This window comes from Macaca mulatta, chromosome 19 (genome assembly GCF_049350105.2).
Source record: "Macaca mulatta isolate MMU2019108-1 chromosome 19, T2T-MMU8v2.0, whole genome shotgun sequence".
NCBI lineage: Eukaryota > Metazoa > Chordata > Mammalia > Primates > Cercopithecidae > Macaca > Macaca mulatta.
In genome coordinates this window covers 45,993,400-46,008,618 of record NC_133424.1, presented here as the reverse complement: position 1 = coordinate 46,008,618, position 15,219 = coordinate 45,993,400, and the positions used below count along the sequence as shown (strand labels likewise).

Sequence of the window (15,219 nt, the reverse complement as noted above, 5' to 3'; positions counted from 1 at the left end):
GTTTGTCTGTTTGTTTAAAGACACCTTATCAGTGTTTCTTGAATAATTATAATTACTATTCTTTATAATAAAAATATTTTAATTATAGCATGTTTGTGTAATGTACTCAGTATATTATACTGCCTTACCTCTTAATTATGTACACACAGTACACATATACAGTATTCATATACAATAAACATAGTAAACTGTACAGTACTCATATGGTAAATGGTACTGTGAACACCTATATGATACAGTACAGTCATGCCAATAAAGATAGTCCTGGGGGAAAAACATTAAAGATTAAAAAAAAGATTAAAAATGTACTTTTGATGGAGCTGCAAGATGGGACAGCACACTGTATGGTTAAACTTCTTGACTTTGACTTACCCCCAGAAAACTAAGGAAGAGGTTGATGCAACTTACTCTGCAGAAGAGGAAGGTATTTCTGAGGGTGCCATATCAACATCTGGCAATTTTTACTTCAGGAGTTTGACTTTTGCCACTTGTTGACAGCATCAGCAGTTTTCCCTCCTGAACTGGCATGAAAAATTGCATCAGCCTTGTCTGGCTTTTCACCTAAAGTGTTTTTATCTTTTTTTGAGACAGGGTCTCACTCTGTTGCCCAGGCTAGAGTGCAGTGGAGTGATCACAGCTGACTGCAGCCTTGCCTCCTGGGCTGAAGCAATCCTCCCAACTGAGCTTCCTGAGTAGCTGGGATCACAGGTATGTGCCATAATGCCCAGCTCATTTGTTTTTTGTAGAGGTGGGGGTTTCACTATATTGCGCAGGGTGGTCTCAAACTCCTGGACTCAAGTGATCCTCCTTCCTCAGCCTCCAAAGTGTTGGGATTACAGGCATGAGCCACTGTGCCCGGCCCCACCTGAGTGTCCCAGTATAAAGGAGTGCAGTGGAGGTTAGGGGCTTAAATTTGAGGCTACATTCGGGTATAGGGTCATATTCTTCCATGTAATTGAAAATGTTTCCAAGGCAGGATTTCAGTTTGATATTTTTGCTGCTGTAAGGACAATTCTTGGAATCTTAGGCTGACCTTCATCACAATCTTTAATCATCACTGACTTTGATGCCTCAATAACGTTGCTTACAGTGACTGGCTTCCAGTAGTCCAAAATCGTGGTTTCCTTGTTGAGAGCCTCACAAGCCTTGCTATAAAGGTCCTTCATGTTGTGCACCTTGAAAGCTTTTAAGTACGCTCTGATTGAAGGGTTGTATGACAGATGTGTTAGTGGCCATAAAAATTATATCTAGGTTGCAGTGGGAATTTTCAGGTTCTTTATGGCAATGAACTGGAGCATTATTTCAAAGTAATTAAACTTAGAAGGCAAAGTTTTTGCCTTGGAGATAGCATTCAACTTCTTGGATGAAGCAGTTGTAAAACCAATCCCAGAATATTTCGGAAGTCACCCATGCTTTTCTTTCCACCTACAGTGGACTGGAATATGGCTCAGGTTTTTCTCTTTAAGTTCCTATGGATTTGGGGTTCTGTACACCATTAGTGGTTTGCACTTATAGTTACCATTGGTACTGATGCACAGTAGCAAGGTTGCAGGATCTTTGATTTAAAGTAAGGGACTTTGGAGGCCATTTGTGCTATATAGATTCATTGCCTTCTAAAACAAGCCACTCTCATCAGTGTTGAAACCTGTCTTTTCTCATAACCCTTTTCCTGGATAACATTTAGTGGATATTATTTAAATTCTTCTACAGCCCTCAGAAGAATTTGCCTGCAAGTTTAATACCTTTTATGTTGTAGTGCCTTTGGAAATGTGTGAGTAGCCAGCACTAGCTAAGCAGGGTTAGCATTTTCCTTACTTAGGTGTCATGACCATAAATTTCTTTGGCTTTAAGCCTCATAATAATGCTGTCCTCTATTTTTTATTGGTCATCATCTGATTCACCCATAAATTTAGCCTTTTTTTCATGTTTTCTATAACTTCATCATGCATTTTAGATGTTCCTTTTTATACTTCTAGGAGCTGCCTCATGTACAGACAGGTGAATTTCCTCCTATTTCTGGTTGTATTGTATTGTTGATTTGTAAACATTGAACTCACAGACAACAGCATATAACTCATGACTGAATGAATCTTTTTTTTTTTTTTTGAAACAGAGTTTCACTGTTCTTGCCCAGGCTGAGTGCAATGGTGTGATCTTGGCTCACTGCAACCTCCACCCATTCAAGCGATTCTGCTGCCTCAGCTTCCCAAGTACCTGGGATTACAGGTGCCTGCGACCACACCTGGCTAATTTTTGTATTTTTAGTAGACACGGGGTTTCACCATGTGGTTGGTCTCAAACTCCTGACCTCAAGTGATTCACCCACCTCAGCCTCCCAAAGTGCTGGGATTACAGGCGTGAGCCATTGTGCACTAAATGACTGAAAATGACACTATATTATGAATGCCAAAACAAGAAAGTAAGCATCACCTTTGACCTCAGCTGGTGACATGCAGGCTTGATGAATCATTTTTTTCATCACTCTGCACATAATCTGCAAATGACTGCAAAAATGCAAAAACCTCAAAGTATTGATTTGAGAGTTATAACAAAATTTCAGTAGGTGAGTTCTCAAATACAGAATTCACATTCATATATACAGACAGCAGTTTAGTTTTGTACTCACTGGAAAGAGCTGAAGACCTCATCCTCCCGCAAAGTGACCTGGTGGCTAAGAGCCTAGATGATAGATTGTAATTTCAGATCATTCGGTGTTTTCATGACCCATTGGGTGACCTTGGTCATGCACTTCTCCGTGGAGCTGTGTTACTCTCTGTAAGAGAAGGAAGGTGGACATTAAACACATGGGAAAATGAATGTACAGTATGTTAGGTGATATGCAGACCCAGGAAGCATGCAGGAGCCCAGAAGAGAGAACCACATATCTAAGACCTCAAGGGTGGCAAGAGCTTGAGGATACAGCTCGATGGTAGTGTGGCTTGACAGGGAGAATAGAAATTAATGATGGAGTGGAGTAGCAGGCCATATGCACAGACAGGGCACCATGAAATTTTGATTTAATTCTAATTGTTATGTGAAGTCATGGGACAATTTTAGCAGATACACAAAATATTTTTTTTTCCTTTTTTCTAAAAATTTAACAGTTGTATGTTTTACACTTGGGTCAGAATTTCTCAACCTTCTAAAGCTGAAGTCATTCATTTGAGACCTTTCATTCTTTTTCTAATATAGGCCTTTAATGCTATAAATTTCACTCCAAATATGGTTTAGTAGCATTCCATAAATTCTGACATAATTTTCAATCAGTTCTAATAATTTTTAATTTCCCTTTTCTTTTTTGATCTATGAAGTTTGATTATGGTCTGAGAACATACGTTGCATGACTTGAACCCTTTTCTATTTATTGAGGTTTGTTTTATGATCCAGAATGTGGTCTATCTTGGAGGAATGTTTACACATTATTACTGAAAATAATGTGCATTCTGATCTTGTTGGGTGGAGTCTTCTATAAATGTCAAGTAAGTCAAATAGTTGAGAGTGTTGCTCATGTCTTCTGAGTCCTGATTTTCTACTTGTTCTGTCACTTATGTAGAGAATGGTGTTTTCTTTTTTTAAAAAAAAAAACTACTGTAATTATGGATTTGTCTATTTCTCTTTGCATATCTATCATTTTTAAGTTCTTTTATTAGGTATATAAATATTTAGGTAATAGTCTTTGTTCTGAAGTTAACTGTGTGTGATATTAATACAGCCTCTCTAGTGCTCTTTTGCTTACTATTACAATGGTGTATCTGTGTCCTTTGATTTTTTTTTTTTTTTTTTTGAGATGGAGTTTTGCTTTTGTTGCCCAGGCTGGAGTGCAATGGCACAATCTCGGCTCACCGCAACCTCCACCTCCCAGGTTCAAGCGATTCTCCTGCCTCAGCCTCCCAAGTACCTGGGATTATGGGTGCCCATCACTACACCCAGCTAATTTTATATTTTTAGTAGAGATAGGGTTGCTCCATGTTGGTCAGGCTGGTCTTGAACTCCCGACCTCAGGTGATCCGCCTGTCTTGGCCTCCCAAAGTGCTGGAATTACAGGCATGAGCCACCATGCCCAACCATGTCCTTTCAGTTTTAAATAATTTTTGTCATTATATTGAAAATGTTTTCTTGTATGAAACATTATTGGATCTTGCATTTTATCTACTTTGAACATCTCTGCCTTTTAATTAGCTCATTTAATTTAGTGTGATTGCTGGGTTTCAATTTATCATTTTGCTATTGGTTTTTCTCTTTGTTTAATCTGTACTCTTTATTTTCTCCCCTGACCCCACTCCTGCCTTTGGATTGAATATTTTGCATGATTCCTGTGTTGTTAGAACTATTTAAATTGTGTGCTCATAGGACTGTCAGTCAGGTGTAGGCAAAGGAGGAAACACATGAGAGGGTTGTCAAAGAACAAAGTTTATAATACTAACAGGTCCTAGAGAGACAGTCATTGCACACCAAGGGAACCAAGGGGGCACAGACAGCATCAGGGAGGCTGGCTAAACTGAGCTGTTAGGGAGCCAAGAGAATGAAGACCTATGCGGAAGTGCCTTTATTGGCAGCCAGGATGGAGTACACAAACAGCACAACAGAACTTGTGGCAGGGCCAGCCTAATCACACTGGTATAGCTGGCTGGGGGCTCACAGCCTGTTTATGGGAATACCAAGGCAGCAGGAAAGTACAGTGCTTTAAAATTTACATTACAGTTTGCCCTGTGGTCCCTCAACATCATTACAATACTAATCAGATGGATAACACTTGCCACGTGGGTTGCGGAGATGTTAAAGGTGCCCGGGACAACATGACTTAGCCACTGAAGGTGAACTTTAATAAAAGTAACAGTTCAGAAGAGTTCTATTAGGCATATGATGAGGGTTTGGTATCCAGTTTGTAACGAGGCATCCCACTTTGTGGAAGAAAGCCAAGAGAACAGGCCAGGCACCCTTGGATTAAGGGAATCTGTTGGAATATTTGGCTAAGTCATGAAAAACCTTTACCTCTTGACCTATTCCTCATAGTTGGCCTGTACCTGTCCAGAGTTATTAATGTACATACAGTAGGAGGTATCCTGAATGGCACAAACTCCTCCTTCCCTGGCTAATAGTCAAGAGCCAGCCTGTTATCTATTGCCATTTGAGCTAGAGACTAATAGGCTTGTTGTATTAAGGACAGTACTTTGTACAGCCTTTGAATATGATCTGAAAGGGCCACCTAATGATGCTGCTTGGCAGTTATGATCTTATTCGACAAAGGCTGCTGTATTGGTGTCAGCAATGGTGGGTCCTGTGCCTATGGCAAGTCCTATTAAGATAGGGATAAACACTGCCCATTTTGCCTTGTGTCTTTGAACCATGGCAATCCCCAGTGTAACCACTGTTTACCAGATTTTATCAGGGAAAACATGCAGGGTGATTGGCAAGGAAAAATACATAAGGTGCTGTGCCTGTGATTTCGAGGCACCAAAAAACCCAAATGTGCCATTATTCAGAGTGTACTGTACCCATGAGAATACTGTAAGGAGGGTGAAGGCCTCAGGGTAGGGAATTGGCCACTGGTGGCTGGCTCCTGGGCACAAATAGTAAGCCCATAGGTTGACTTGGTCATAACATGTAGTCATCCCTGGTGAGGATGAAGGCAGGTGGTGGATTTAAGCAAATAGCGCTTTGGGAGTTTATTTATTTATATGGCATTATTCAAGACAGTAGTTCTGAAATCTTTAGGGTCACTAACAATATCTTGGTAGTGTTTTAAGTGCATTAGAAACACGTTCAGGTCAAAGTGACAGGTTTGGCAGTTGTAATGTTGGAGGGTATGAAATGATAGTAAGGTATATGTAAAGGTTAGTGGTATTTGTGTGTGATCAAGGGGAAAGAGTGATCATAGTAGGAGATACAGGGCGAGAGTAGGAAAAGGCATCGGGGAGTAAACTGTACTCTTTCTAGGGGGAGAAGGGGTTGACTGATTTGAGGCAGATGCCTCCTGAGGAAAGTAATAATTTCCACTAATTTTTAGAATGGCATAGATAGTAGTAACCTCTACTAGATTTACTGTTAGACATGGAAGTGTAGGGTGTACATTTTGGCAGAGAGCAAGGAATATACCAGAATCACAGGTTAGACAGACAGCAAGTTCAGAAACATAGTAGAACCTTTAACATCCAAGGGAGAAAAGCATAAATATCCCATGTTTAATGCATGCCTTAGGAGAGGCACTCCATAGGCACCACGGGGACAGAGGTTTTCATATCTGGGGTGAAGCTGTCCCTGGCACAAGAGGTAAAGTCATCTACAATGGCAAAGACATGGGCTGGGACAATGTCATCTCCAGCAGTGAGCTTCTGGGCAAGGGTGAAATCATCTGAGATATGGAACTTGGGTGTCCTTTTTAAATGGGTACCCTGTCAGGGTGATGTGCAACTCAGCATTTGCCATGTTTGGTTGAGGCTTATTTGGGGAGTTTAGACCTCTGAATTGAAAACCAGTGAATCATCCCAACCAGCAGTAAGGAGACCAATAGTTACCAGAATGGTGTGCAGTGCACTTAACAGATCTTCTGTTTTTCTTTGTGGAAGTCTAGGCTCAAATGGGTGCCATAGCAGATGAGTAGCTGCCTGAACCATGGGACAGTCTCTATGGTCACTGAGTCCAAGGGAAATAAGCACCCTCAATCCAGCCTTCCGCCCCGTGCTCCTGGAGAAAAATGGATGCAGCTATGATCTATCTTGCAAAGAATGTGTGTGATGGCAGAGCTGCTGAAGTACCCCACAGGTAGCCTGAAACAGGAGGATTATGTCCCTTCAGAAATGAAGGTGAACTGTAGTTGACAGACTATTGAAATAGGCCTGGAACAGAACACATTCTCCAAATCTATAAGAGCTGGTTATTGATTTAATAGAATCAGTAATTTTAATAATATTAGCTATTTTATATGGGGAGCCTAATTGGTGGGAACACATTAAGGTTGTAGTAATACACCATGAGGCACTTTACCTTTTTTATCCCCCAGGTTTAACTGGCAAGATTGGGATATCAAATAGAAAAGCAGTTGGGGTAACTGCCTTTTTATTAATTAGGTTTTAACTCTTGAAGGCCCTGTTGTACCCTATATTGGACCAGATTAACTATTTTAACTGGGTATTCATGGGGTCCCATTTTATCAAGCCAGTTTGTAAAAGACCTACCTTAATTTATTATTTATGTTAGAGCATCTATGCTCCAATATGGGATATTTTAGGGCAATGGGTATTATGACTTGGGAAATATAGGCAAGGCTACATTTAAAGTGAGGCATTGCTACTTTTTCTCTATTTTATATATAGTGACTTCAAGATTATAGGAGAGGCACAATGCTTAAATTTAATGGGATCCCCCAGTATAAATGTAATTTGAACTCCAGTACTGATTATGTCCATGGAGTTTTGTCATTGGGTACATTTTAGCTTCTTTTAATTTCAACCTGATAGACTTCCTTTACTTTTTTTTTTTTTTTTTTTTTTTTGCAGAGCAGGTCTAGTGATAACTCCTTCCACTTTTGTTTATCTGGAAATATGTGAATTTCTACATATTTTTTCAAGAACATTTTGCTGAATATAAACTTCTCTATTGACAGCTTTTTTTTCTTCACCCTTTACGTTTATTGACCCACTTCCTTCTAGCTTCCAAGGTCTGATGAGACACTGGTTAATAGTCTTGAGGATCCCCTGTATGAGAGGAGTTGCTTCTCTCTTCCTATTTTCAAGATTATCTGTCTTTGGCTTTTGACATTTGATGATGTATCTCAGTGTGGGTCTCTTTGCAATTCTCCTACTTAGAGTTCATTCATGGTGAGCTCTTGCTGGATTTGCAAATTCATGTCTTTTATCAAATCTGGAGATTTTTCAGCCATTATGTCTTCAAATATTTTCTCTGCCTCTTTCTTTCTCTTCCCCTTCAGGGATTCCCAAATTGTTGTTGTGTTAAGTTCCAATAAGCTATGTTCACTCTTCCTCATTCTTTTTTATATTGATAATTTATATTTTCCTATTTTTAAGTTTGCTGAATCTCTCCTCTGATTGCATGTCTTTTTAATCCCTTTGTTGTATTCATATTTTTTGTTTCCATTACTGTAAATTTTGATCCAGAATTTCTTTTTAGTTTTTTTTAAAATAATTTTCTCTCTTTAGTTCTATCCTTAGTTTGCTCATACATCTTTTTCCTTTGTTCATGTCTTTAGCTTTTTAAGCATCTTTAAGACAGTTGTCTTTTTCTAGTGAGACTGACATCTGGGTTTCCTCAAGTATTTTTTGTCTCCATTCATTTTGTTCCTTTAATTGGGCCATACTTTTCTGTTTTTTGGCATGCCTTCAGGTTTTTTTTTGTTGTTGTAGAAAACTGGACATTTGAATCTTACCATGTGATAACTCTGGAAATAATATTTCCCCCCACCTTTCCCTGGATTTGCTGCATTTTTGCCTTTGTTTTTATTATTATGGGATAACTATGTGCCAGAGATCAGCCTAAAGTGAAAGCTGAAGAAAGTCTCTTCAGTGCTTGTATCTTTCCTTGGGCATGTGAGGTGGCTTTCTGAATTCTTCCATATATGTAGTTATTTTTGAACAGACACAAAAAAATAGGTGCAATTCTTTTATATCTCGTGAGAGTCACTTCATCCAGTAGGGGTTGAAACAATGATGACTAGCCTACAAGCCCACAAGATCAGAAGCACCAATCCACAGTAAGAACACAGAACCTCAGTACCTGTGGGATAAGGTACTTATTGCCCACCCTGGCTCCAGAAATCTGCACCAGAATGACATTCCCATCCACAAAGCTGCTTGCCATGGAGCTGGGAGTGAGGAATGTGTAGACAATACCACTCTGATGGCTGCAATCAACACAAATTGTAATTTATTAGGCAAGCTGGAAATTACAAGCATTCAAAGAAACTCTGGAGTTCCAAAATTGTCACTTCAGAGAGATGCCAGAATAGTTTTTCAGGTATAGTAGCAGATTTGTAGCACTTTCTATTTGGTCATTTTCCCTGAAATCATACTCCACATATTTGGTTTTGTAGTATTTCATAGTATCTGAAATAATCTCTCTCTAAATATTTATGTGATCTGTTGCAGACAGTAAAATATGGAAAACTGGGTACTCACCTTTAAGAAATGAAGTACCGCTCTCTTCATGAGTCTTTTGATGCTCCTTCCTAGTGGTCTTCTGGGTGCTACTTAGCCATTGCCTCAAAGAATGTGAAAAGCTACATTACCTAGAAGGATGTGCTTCATATGCCCAAGTGAGACCCTAGGACAGAAGTGCTTCCTGCAGCCTGCATTATTATGGGTTGCATTATTGGCACTGCTATGGTGGACTTTCATTTGTCACATGACCTGTCTGACCACACCACCCTGGGGGAGCAGGTGGCTCTTTGGGACCAAGCTAGGAAGGCCAGTAAGGAGGATAGGATCCATCTAGACACCTTTGTAGGGCCTGCGAGAGAGTTCAGCTGAGTCTGAAGTACTGATGCCATCACCTCCGTCCTAGCACAGGTGTGTTAACTACTCTCATATTCTTGGACCCTCAGCCACATGGCTGTGGCACACTGACATGGAGGATCGTGGCATCCTGGGATTCTTCAGGCCTTCTCTTCCTGCTGATAGGGTCACTCTCAGTCCAGAGTCCTAGACTTACATGAGGTATTACAAGAGAAAGTTCCTCTTTCTGGCAATCGGTGGTATGTAGTGGAGAAGTATGAACTATAACTTCTTAGTATCCCCCATTCATGTACAGTGGCATGTGCAGATCCTCAGGAGAGCATGGCCTACAGAATCCAGAGACATGATTGGATCATGCTGTGCCCTATCTCAGGGCTGTGGCCTTGTGCAAGCTACCTTGCTACCCTTCACCTCCATTTTCCTCAAGGAAGGCTTAAAGGGGAAATATTAACCATCTTAATTCTAGATGAGAGTATCAGAGATGGCTAAATGTGTGATGTGTGTTCCCAGTGCCCAACATTGTGCAAGGAACATCCCTCTAGATGCTATTTCTAGGGAGATACATCCTTAGGCCTATAAATCTGTCCTCTACTCCATCTTCCTTTGCTTACTGCTCTCCTGCCAAGCTGTGCTGATCATTCTAAGCTCCTTCCCACTTCCCAGGGTTTCTCTCTGCCTGTGACACTGAGTCCAGATCACCGCAGTGCCTCTCCCTCTCCTCTCCTCCCTTGCATCCTTCCCTGTTCTGCACAAATGTCACCTACTAGGAGAGTCTTCCCCCTCCTCCCCCTTTGGCCTTGCTAGTTCTAGATTAAGTATTTCTCATCTTCTGGAATCTTTGTGCAGGGAATGTGACACACTTACAAAAGTAGAGATCAGGACTTGTTTGGGTTTTCCAGGGTGGTGTGGAAGCAAAGAGGCTAAATAATAATAATAGCTACATTTATTGAGCTCTGAGGGTACCTGGTTATGTAACAGTTCATTTAATCCCAGTTTCCTCAGAGTTAGGTTCTATTATTCCTGCTTTACAGAAAAGGAACCTGAGGTTTGGATAACTTAAGTTACCTTCTCAGGGTCACACAACTCTTGGCAGAAACTCACACCCTGTATGTTGATCCCTTGAGGCTATGTTCTTTCTTCTTCACCTCCATTCTTCCTCAGTGGGTTGGGGAAGCCTAAGGTGACACCTGACAAAGATTTCTCTTTCTTTGACCAAACTCTAGCCAGGCCCCTCTGAGCCTTCTTCAATAGGCCTGTCAACTTTTGCCTATTAAGACTTGAACAACACTAACACTTTCTAATGACTGTTAAAGTGCCAGCCTGAAAAACTCAAAGCTGTCCACAGAATTTCTTCCAGCCAACACTGAAGATAAGGCCCTTGTCTCCCAGCCTCTGTGGGAGGATAGGAGCCTCAAAGTGCCAGTAGCAAACCCAGATAGACTGCACACAGATCAGCCACCTCCCTTCCTGTGTTTTGTAATTTTTCAGTTTTCTTACTCTACTGAGCCCGTTCTCCACTCCCTCCCTATTTCCTCACCCTCCCTTTAACATACTCATTCACCTCTGTACAAATCAAAGCTGGGTTCAGTTCATGCCAAATTCCTTTCCCCATTGCAATAGTTACTACCAATTAAAGTCTGTTCTCACCACCGTCATTAATGTCCAGCTTTGTTCATCTTTGACACACCTAGTGAGCTTTGCAAGGTCGGCAGGCCTCCCTCGGCAGGCAAGCATGGTAATAAATGGGGTATGGGACATATTCTAGGCAGAAGGAACAGCATGGCCAAAGGCAACATTTTTTGTTCAAGGAGGCAAGAGAGCCTGTTTATTTGCCAAAAGAAACCCGTTTCTGAGATCTGTCCTAGGAGGGCAGTATGGTGTGGTCTTTTACTGAATGTTCAAATTTAGCCTATATTCCTAAGATGTGTGACTCTGAGCTCAGGTCACTAGCATGAACATAATTACAGCATTTACTTTACAGTATATGGGAAGACTATTAAAAGCAGGAAAACCACAGCAACAAACTTCCATGTAGAGGCACTTTGTTGCTTGCTTTGTAAGTCTTTTAATTCTCACAACCACCTGGTAAGATGGGAATTATTTTTGTTTTGATGGAAAAATCAGGAAATGAAGTGACTTTCCCAAGTTTATAGAGTAAGCAAGTGACAGTCCCAATACACTTAGGAATTTGGGTCCAGAGCTGAGAACATTTAATTGTCTCAATGCAGCACATAGTGCAAACACAATGCTCAGTTTATGCTGCTATTAACAATATTGTGTTATGATCATTTTAATTTTTCCCTATTTATCTTTCATGCCAGAGTGCTTACACTCTGCACCTCTCAGGCCATATGGCCTTGTCATTGTCTTATTTCTTGCATCAATTACTTCTGCATATAAAGCTTTTTTCTCTAACACAATTGCAATTTGTTTAAAGACTGACTCCCCCTCAGCAGCAAAAAATTAAGTTCCCAGGAAGTGCTCAGTGATATGTGCCTTGCTTCTTTCTAGGTGTTTACCAACAACTGAGCTCTAATCACATCTGACTGGCCCAAGGCTAACAAGGAAACTGTTTGACTTTCCAGGCATCAGTGACCTTCAATGACAGGCTGTAACCTCCATTTAGGAAGAGTGAGAACAGTGGCACCCAGCCCACAGGACTCTGTATTGAGAGATGATGATAAAGAACTGTAGGCTTCTGGTCTCTCGGTAAAGCCTCCCCTTTCCTTCATGTGGAAGCCTGATGCCTCCTTCACTCGGCCCATTTTCCAAATCTGTAGGGCACCCTCCTTCCTTCCCATAGACCTGCTAGGTTCCCATCTCATCTCCTACCTGGTCTCTTTGTTTCTCCTCAGATTATTTAGGGCAAGAAACATTCTCTCCCTCAAAATGGCTCAGATACTCAAGAATTTGTTGGAAGGAAACCAGGGGGTTTTGTAAGAGCTCTCCCCTAAAAATGTTAAACAGCAAACATGTAAGAATGACAAGTGATTAGATGTGACATTTGAGACCAGAATGATGAAGCAACCATGAGAAGACAATGATGATGAAATCAACAGCTAATACATATTGAATGCTATTGAGAGGCCAGGCATTGTTATAAACACTTTGCACCAATTGATACATTTAATCTTCATAATAATGCTGTGAGATAGCTTTATTACCATTTTACAGATGGAGAAACTGAGGCATGACACAGTGAAATAGTTTGTCCAAGGTCACACAAAGCCAGTATACACGCAACTTGGATTTAAACCCAGGTAGCATGACTCCAAAGCTTAATGCTCTTCACACACACACACACCTTGGGGCTCTTAAAGGATATGGAGTGTTTCTTATCTATTAGGCCCACAGTGGATGCTCAAGAAATGGTTAATAGGTATAACTGAGGAAACAATGTCAGCGACATCATAACATCATCATGACATCAGCCAAACTTTCTATCATAGCAAAGTAAGTCTCTTATTGCTTTCTTAAAACCATCTTCATTTAAAAAGATGGCCTTCTTTTTCCTAGTTCTGTATTGTGAAGGCACTTTAAATCCAGAAATGTAAAGCATTATCATATGTATGCTCATGCTTTTTAAATGACAAAGCACAGGTATTTCGATGAATCCTCTCATAACAAAGTGACATGGTAGCAGTAAACTACGTGTAGTGGAAACAAAATCTGGGCATTATAGGGCTACTTCATCTTTGTGGTACCAGTTGCTTGGGAGAGCAGAGAAAGGACACAGAATGGGAGAAAAGAAAGCTACTCTCATTATCCCATAAGTATATATGTGGTAGCCAGTCTATCCATACACAACTGTTTGATACCACGTCATGCTTCCTTAAGCATGACGTTGTTCTTCTTGTGTTGTTCTTCGGTCCAGGCTGGAAAGCAGTGGTGTGATGACAGCTCACTGTGACCTTAAAACTCCTGTACTCAAGCAGTCCCTCCCCACTCAGCCTCCTGAATAGCTAGGACTGCAGGTGTGTGCCTACACCTGGGTAATTTTTTTTTTTTTTTTTTAAACAGACTAATGAGTTTTGCTGTGTTGCCCAGGCTGGTCTCGAACTCCTGGCCTCAAGCAATCCTCTTGCCTCTGCCTCCCAAAGTGCTGGGAATACAGACATGAGCCACTACATCTGGCCCTTCCTTAATTATAAATCTTCCAAAGATCCTTCAATGTTCCACAGAATTTCAATATAAATTTCACGATTAAAAATAAATCAAATGAAAGATAAAATCCCTGCAAAATAGTAAAAATTTACCACCCCATTCCAAACCTACTTTCTGTTGCAAATTGCTATTGGGATATGCCTCTGTGCTTTGGCTTTCAGTTAAGGTCGCACATATATCAGAGGAGATATATTTTGTTGCAAGTCAGAAACCTTATCACTCATTCCACACCAGAATTATATCTATAATGTTCCTTTTTAAAACAACAACGTATCTTACTACTCACCCAAGATATAGAACAAAATCTGAAGCACAATCCATATCACAGCCCTTCACTTGCATCAGTGTCCATACACTCCAAATCAAATTGATCTGTATTACCTTTTTAATCACAAGATAGGATTCTAATCACAGGGCCAGTGAGACTGTTCCATTTCTTATCTAGAAGTTAGAATATCTGAAGCCATCCTCCCTCCTTACAAACCATAATTGTCTGTCAAGGTTCAGTGCACAGAACAAAAACTCTCTTAACTATTTCAAGGCATATATTGCTGTAAATTAGTGCTTTCAAAATTGGTAGGTAGGCTGTAAAAGTAATGAGAACACTTCTGGACTAGTGACTTCAACGTAAACTCCCATAACTATGATCCAGGGATAGAGAAATAATGGTTGCTGAAACCAATGATGCTGCCAGCAGTACTACCTCAAAGCCACAGAATCTGAAACTAGACATGGGAACATGGAGTCCAGCTGCAGCAAGCATGACAGAACTCGACTGTCCACTTTACCTAGAATAACACCCAGTACACCACATACACACATGCAAAGGCACAAGCAGGGATGCACATAGCTACATGAGTAGTACTCATTACATAATTAGTGTTCATCATTTAGGATTCATTTCAAAAATCACATCCAGCTAAGCCTGCTCTGATCTCTTATAGTATGTTGTTTCTTGGTTATGTCCTCATAGCACTTGTAAACAATTATTTCAAATTTACTTGCTATCCATCTTTCTTGTCAGATAACATCCCTGTGAGAAAAATATCACATTTGTTTTGTTCATTATTACAATGCTTATCAAAATGTGCTTTCTGGACGGCGAGAACACATGAAAAATGCAAATTCAAATCAACTCATACAGAAACTCTAAGATTCAGACTTAGCAATCTGTGCTTTAATAAACCCTCCTAGTGATTTTGACACATCACTAAGCTCAGAACTACTGAATTCCTGTATTCCATCCCTGTGTAATACACATGAGTGATGCTCAGTAAATTTTCTTGAAATGTATTTAATTAAGCCTACTGGAAATTGACTCTGAATTATCCTCATCAAAATACTATTTTTTTTTTTTTGAGATGGAGTCTTGCTCTGTTGCCCAGGCTGGAGTGCAGTGGCCGGATCTCAGCTCACTGCAAGCTCTGCCTCCCGGGTTTACGCCATTCTCCTGCCTCAGCCTCCCCAGTAGCTGGGACTACAGGCGCCCACCACCTCGCCCGGCTAGTTTTTTGTATTTTTAGTAGAGACGGGGTTTCACCATATTAGCCAGGATGGTCTCGATCTCCTGACCTCGTGATCCGCCCGT

General features: G+C 40.6%; 1 protein-coding gene and 1 long non-coding RNA gene across 8 annotated transcripts in view; one reads left to right on the top strand and one right to left on the bottom strand.

Annotated features, from left to right (window-relative positions):
- Positions 1–15,219, bottom strand: part of ZNF181 (zinc finger protein 181) — a 103,711-nt gene that overhangs the window by 79,675 nt on the left and 8,817 nt on the right. For 4 of the 7 annotated variants that reach the window (XR_013410462.1, XR_013410466.1, XR_013410463.1 and 1 more), the window contains one exon: positions 2,627–2,773. The gene's annotated coding sequence lies outside the window, so the exon portion shown is untranslated. The other 3 variants (XR_013410461.1, XR_013410465.1, XR_013410464.1) reach the window with 2 other exon arrangements.
- On the top strand, positions 6,572–13,794 carry LOC144337406 (uncharacterized). The gene is made up of 2 exons (XR_013410479.1): positions 6,572–6,762; positions 11,979–13,794. It is a non-coding gene; the product is annotated as an uncharacterized LOC144337406 (long non-coding RNA).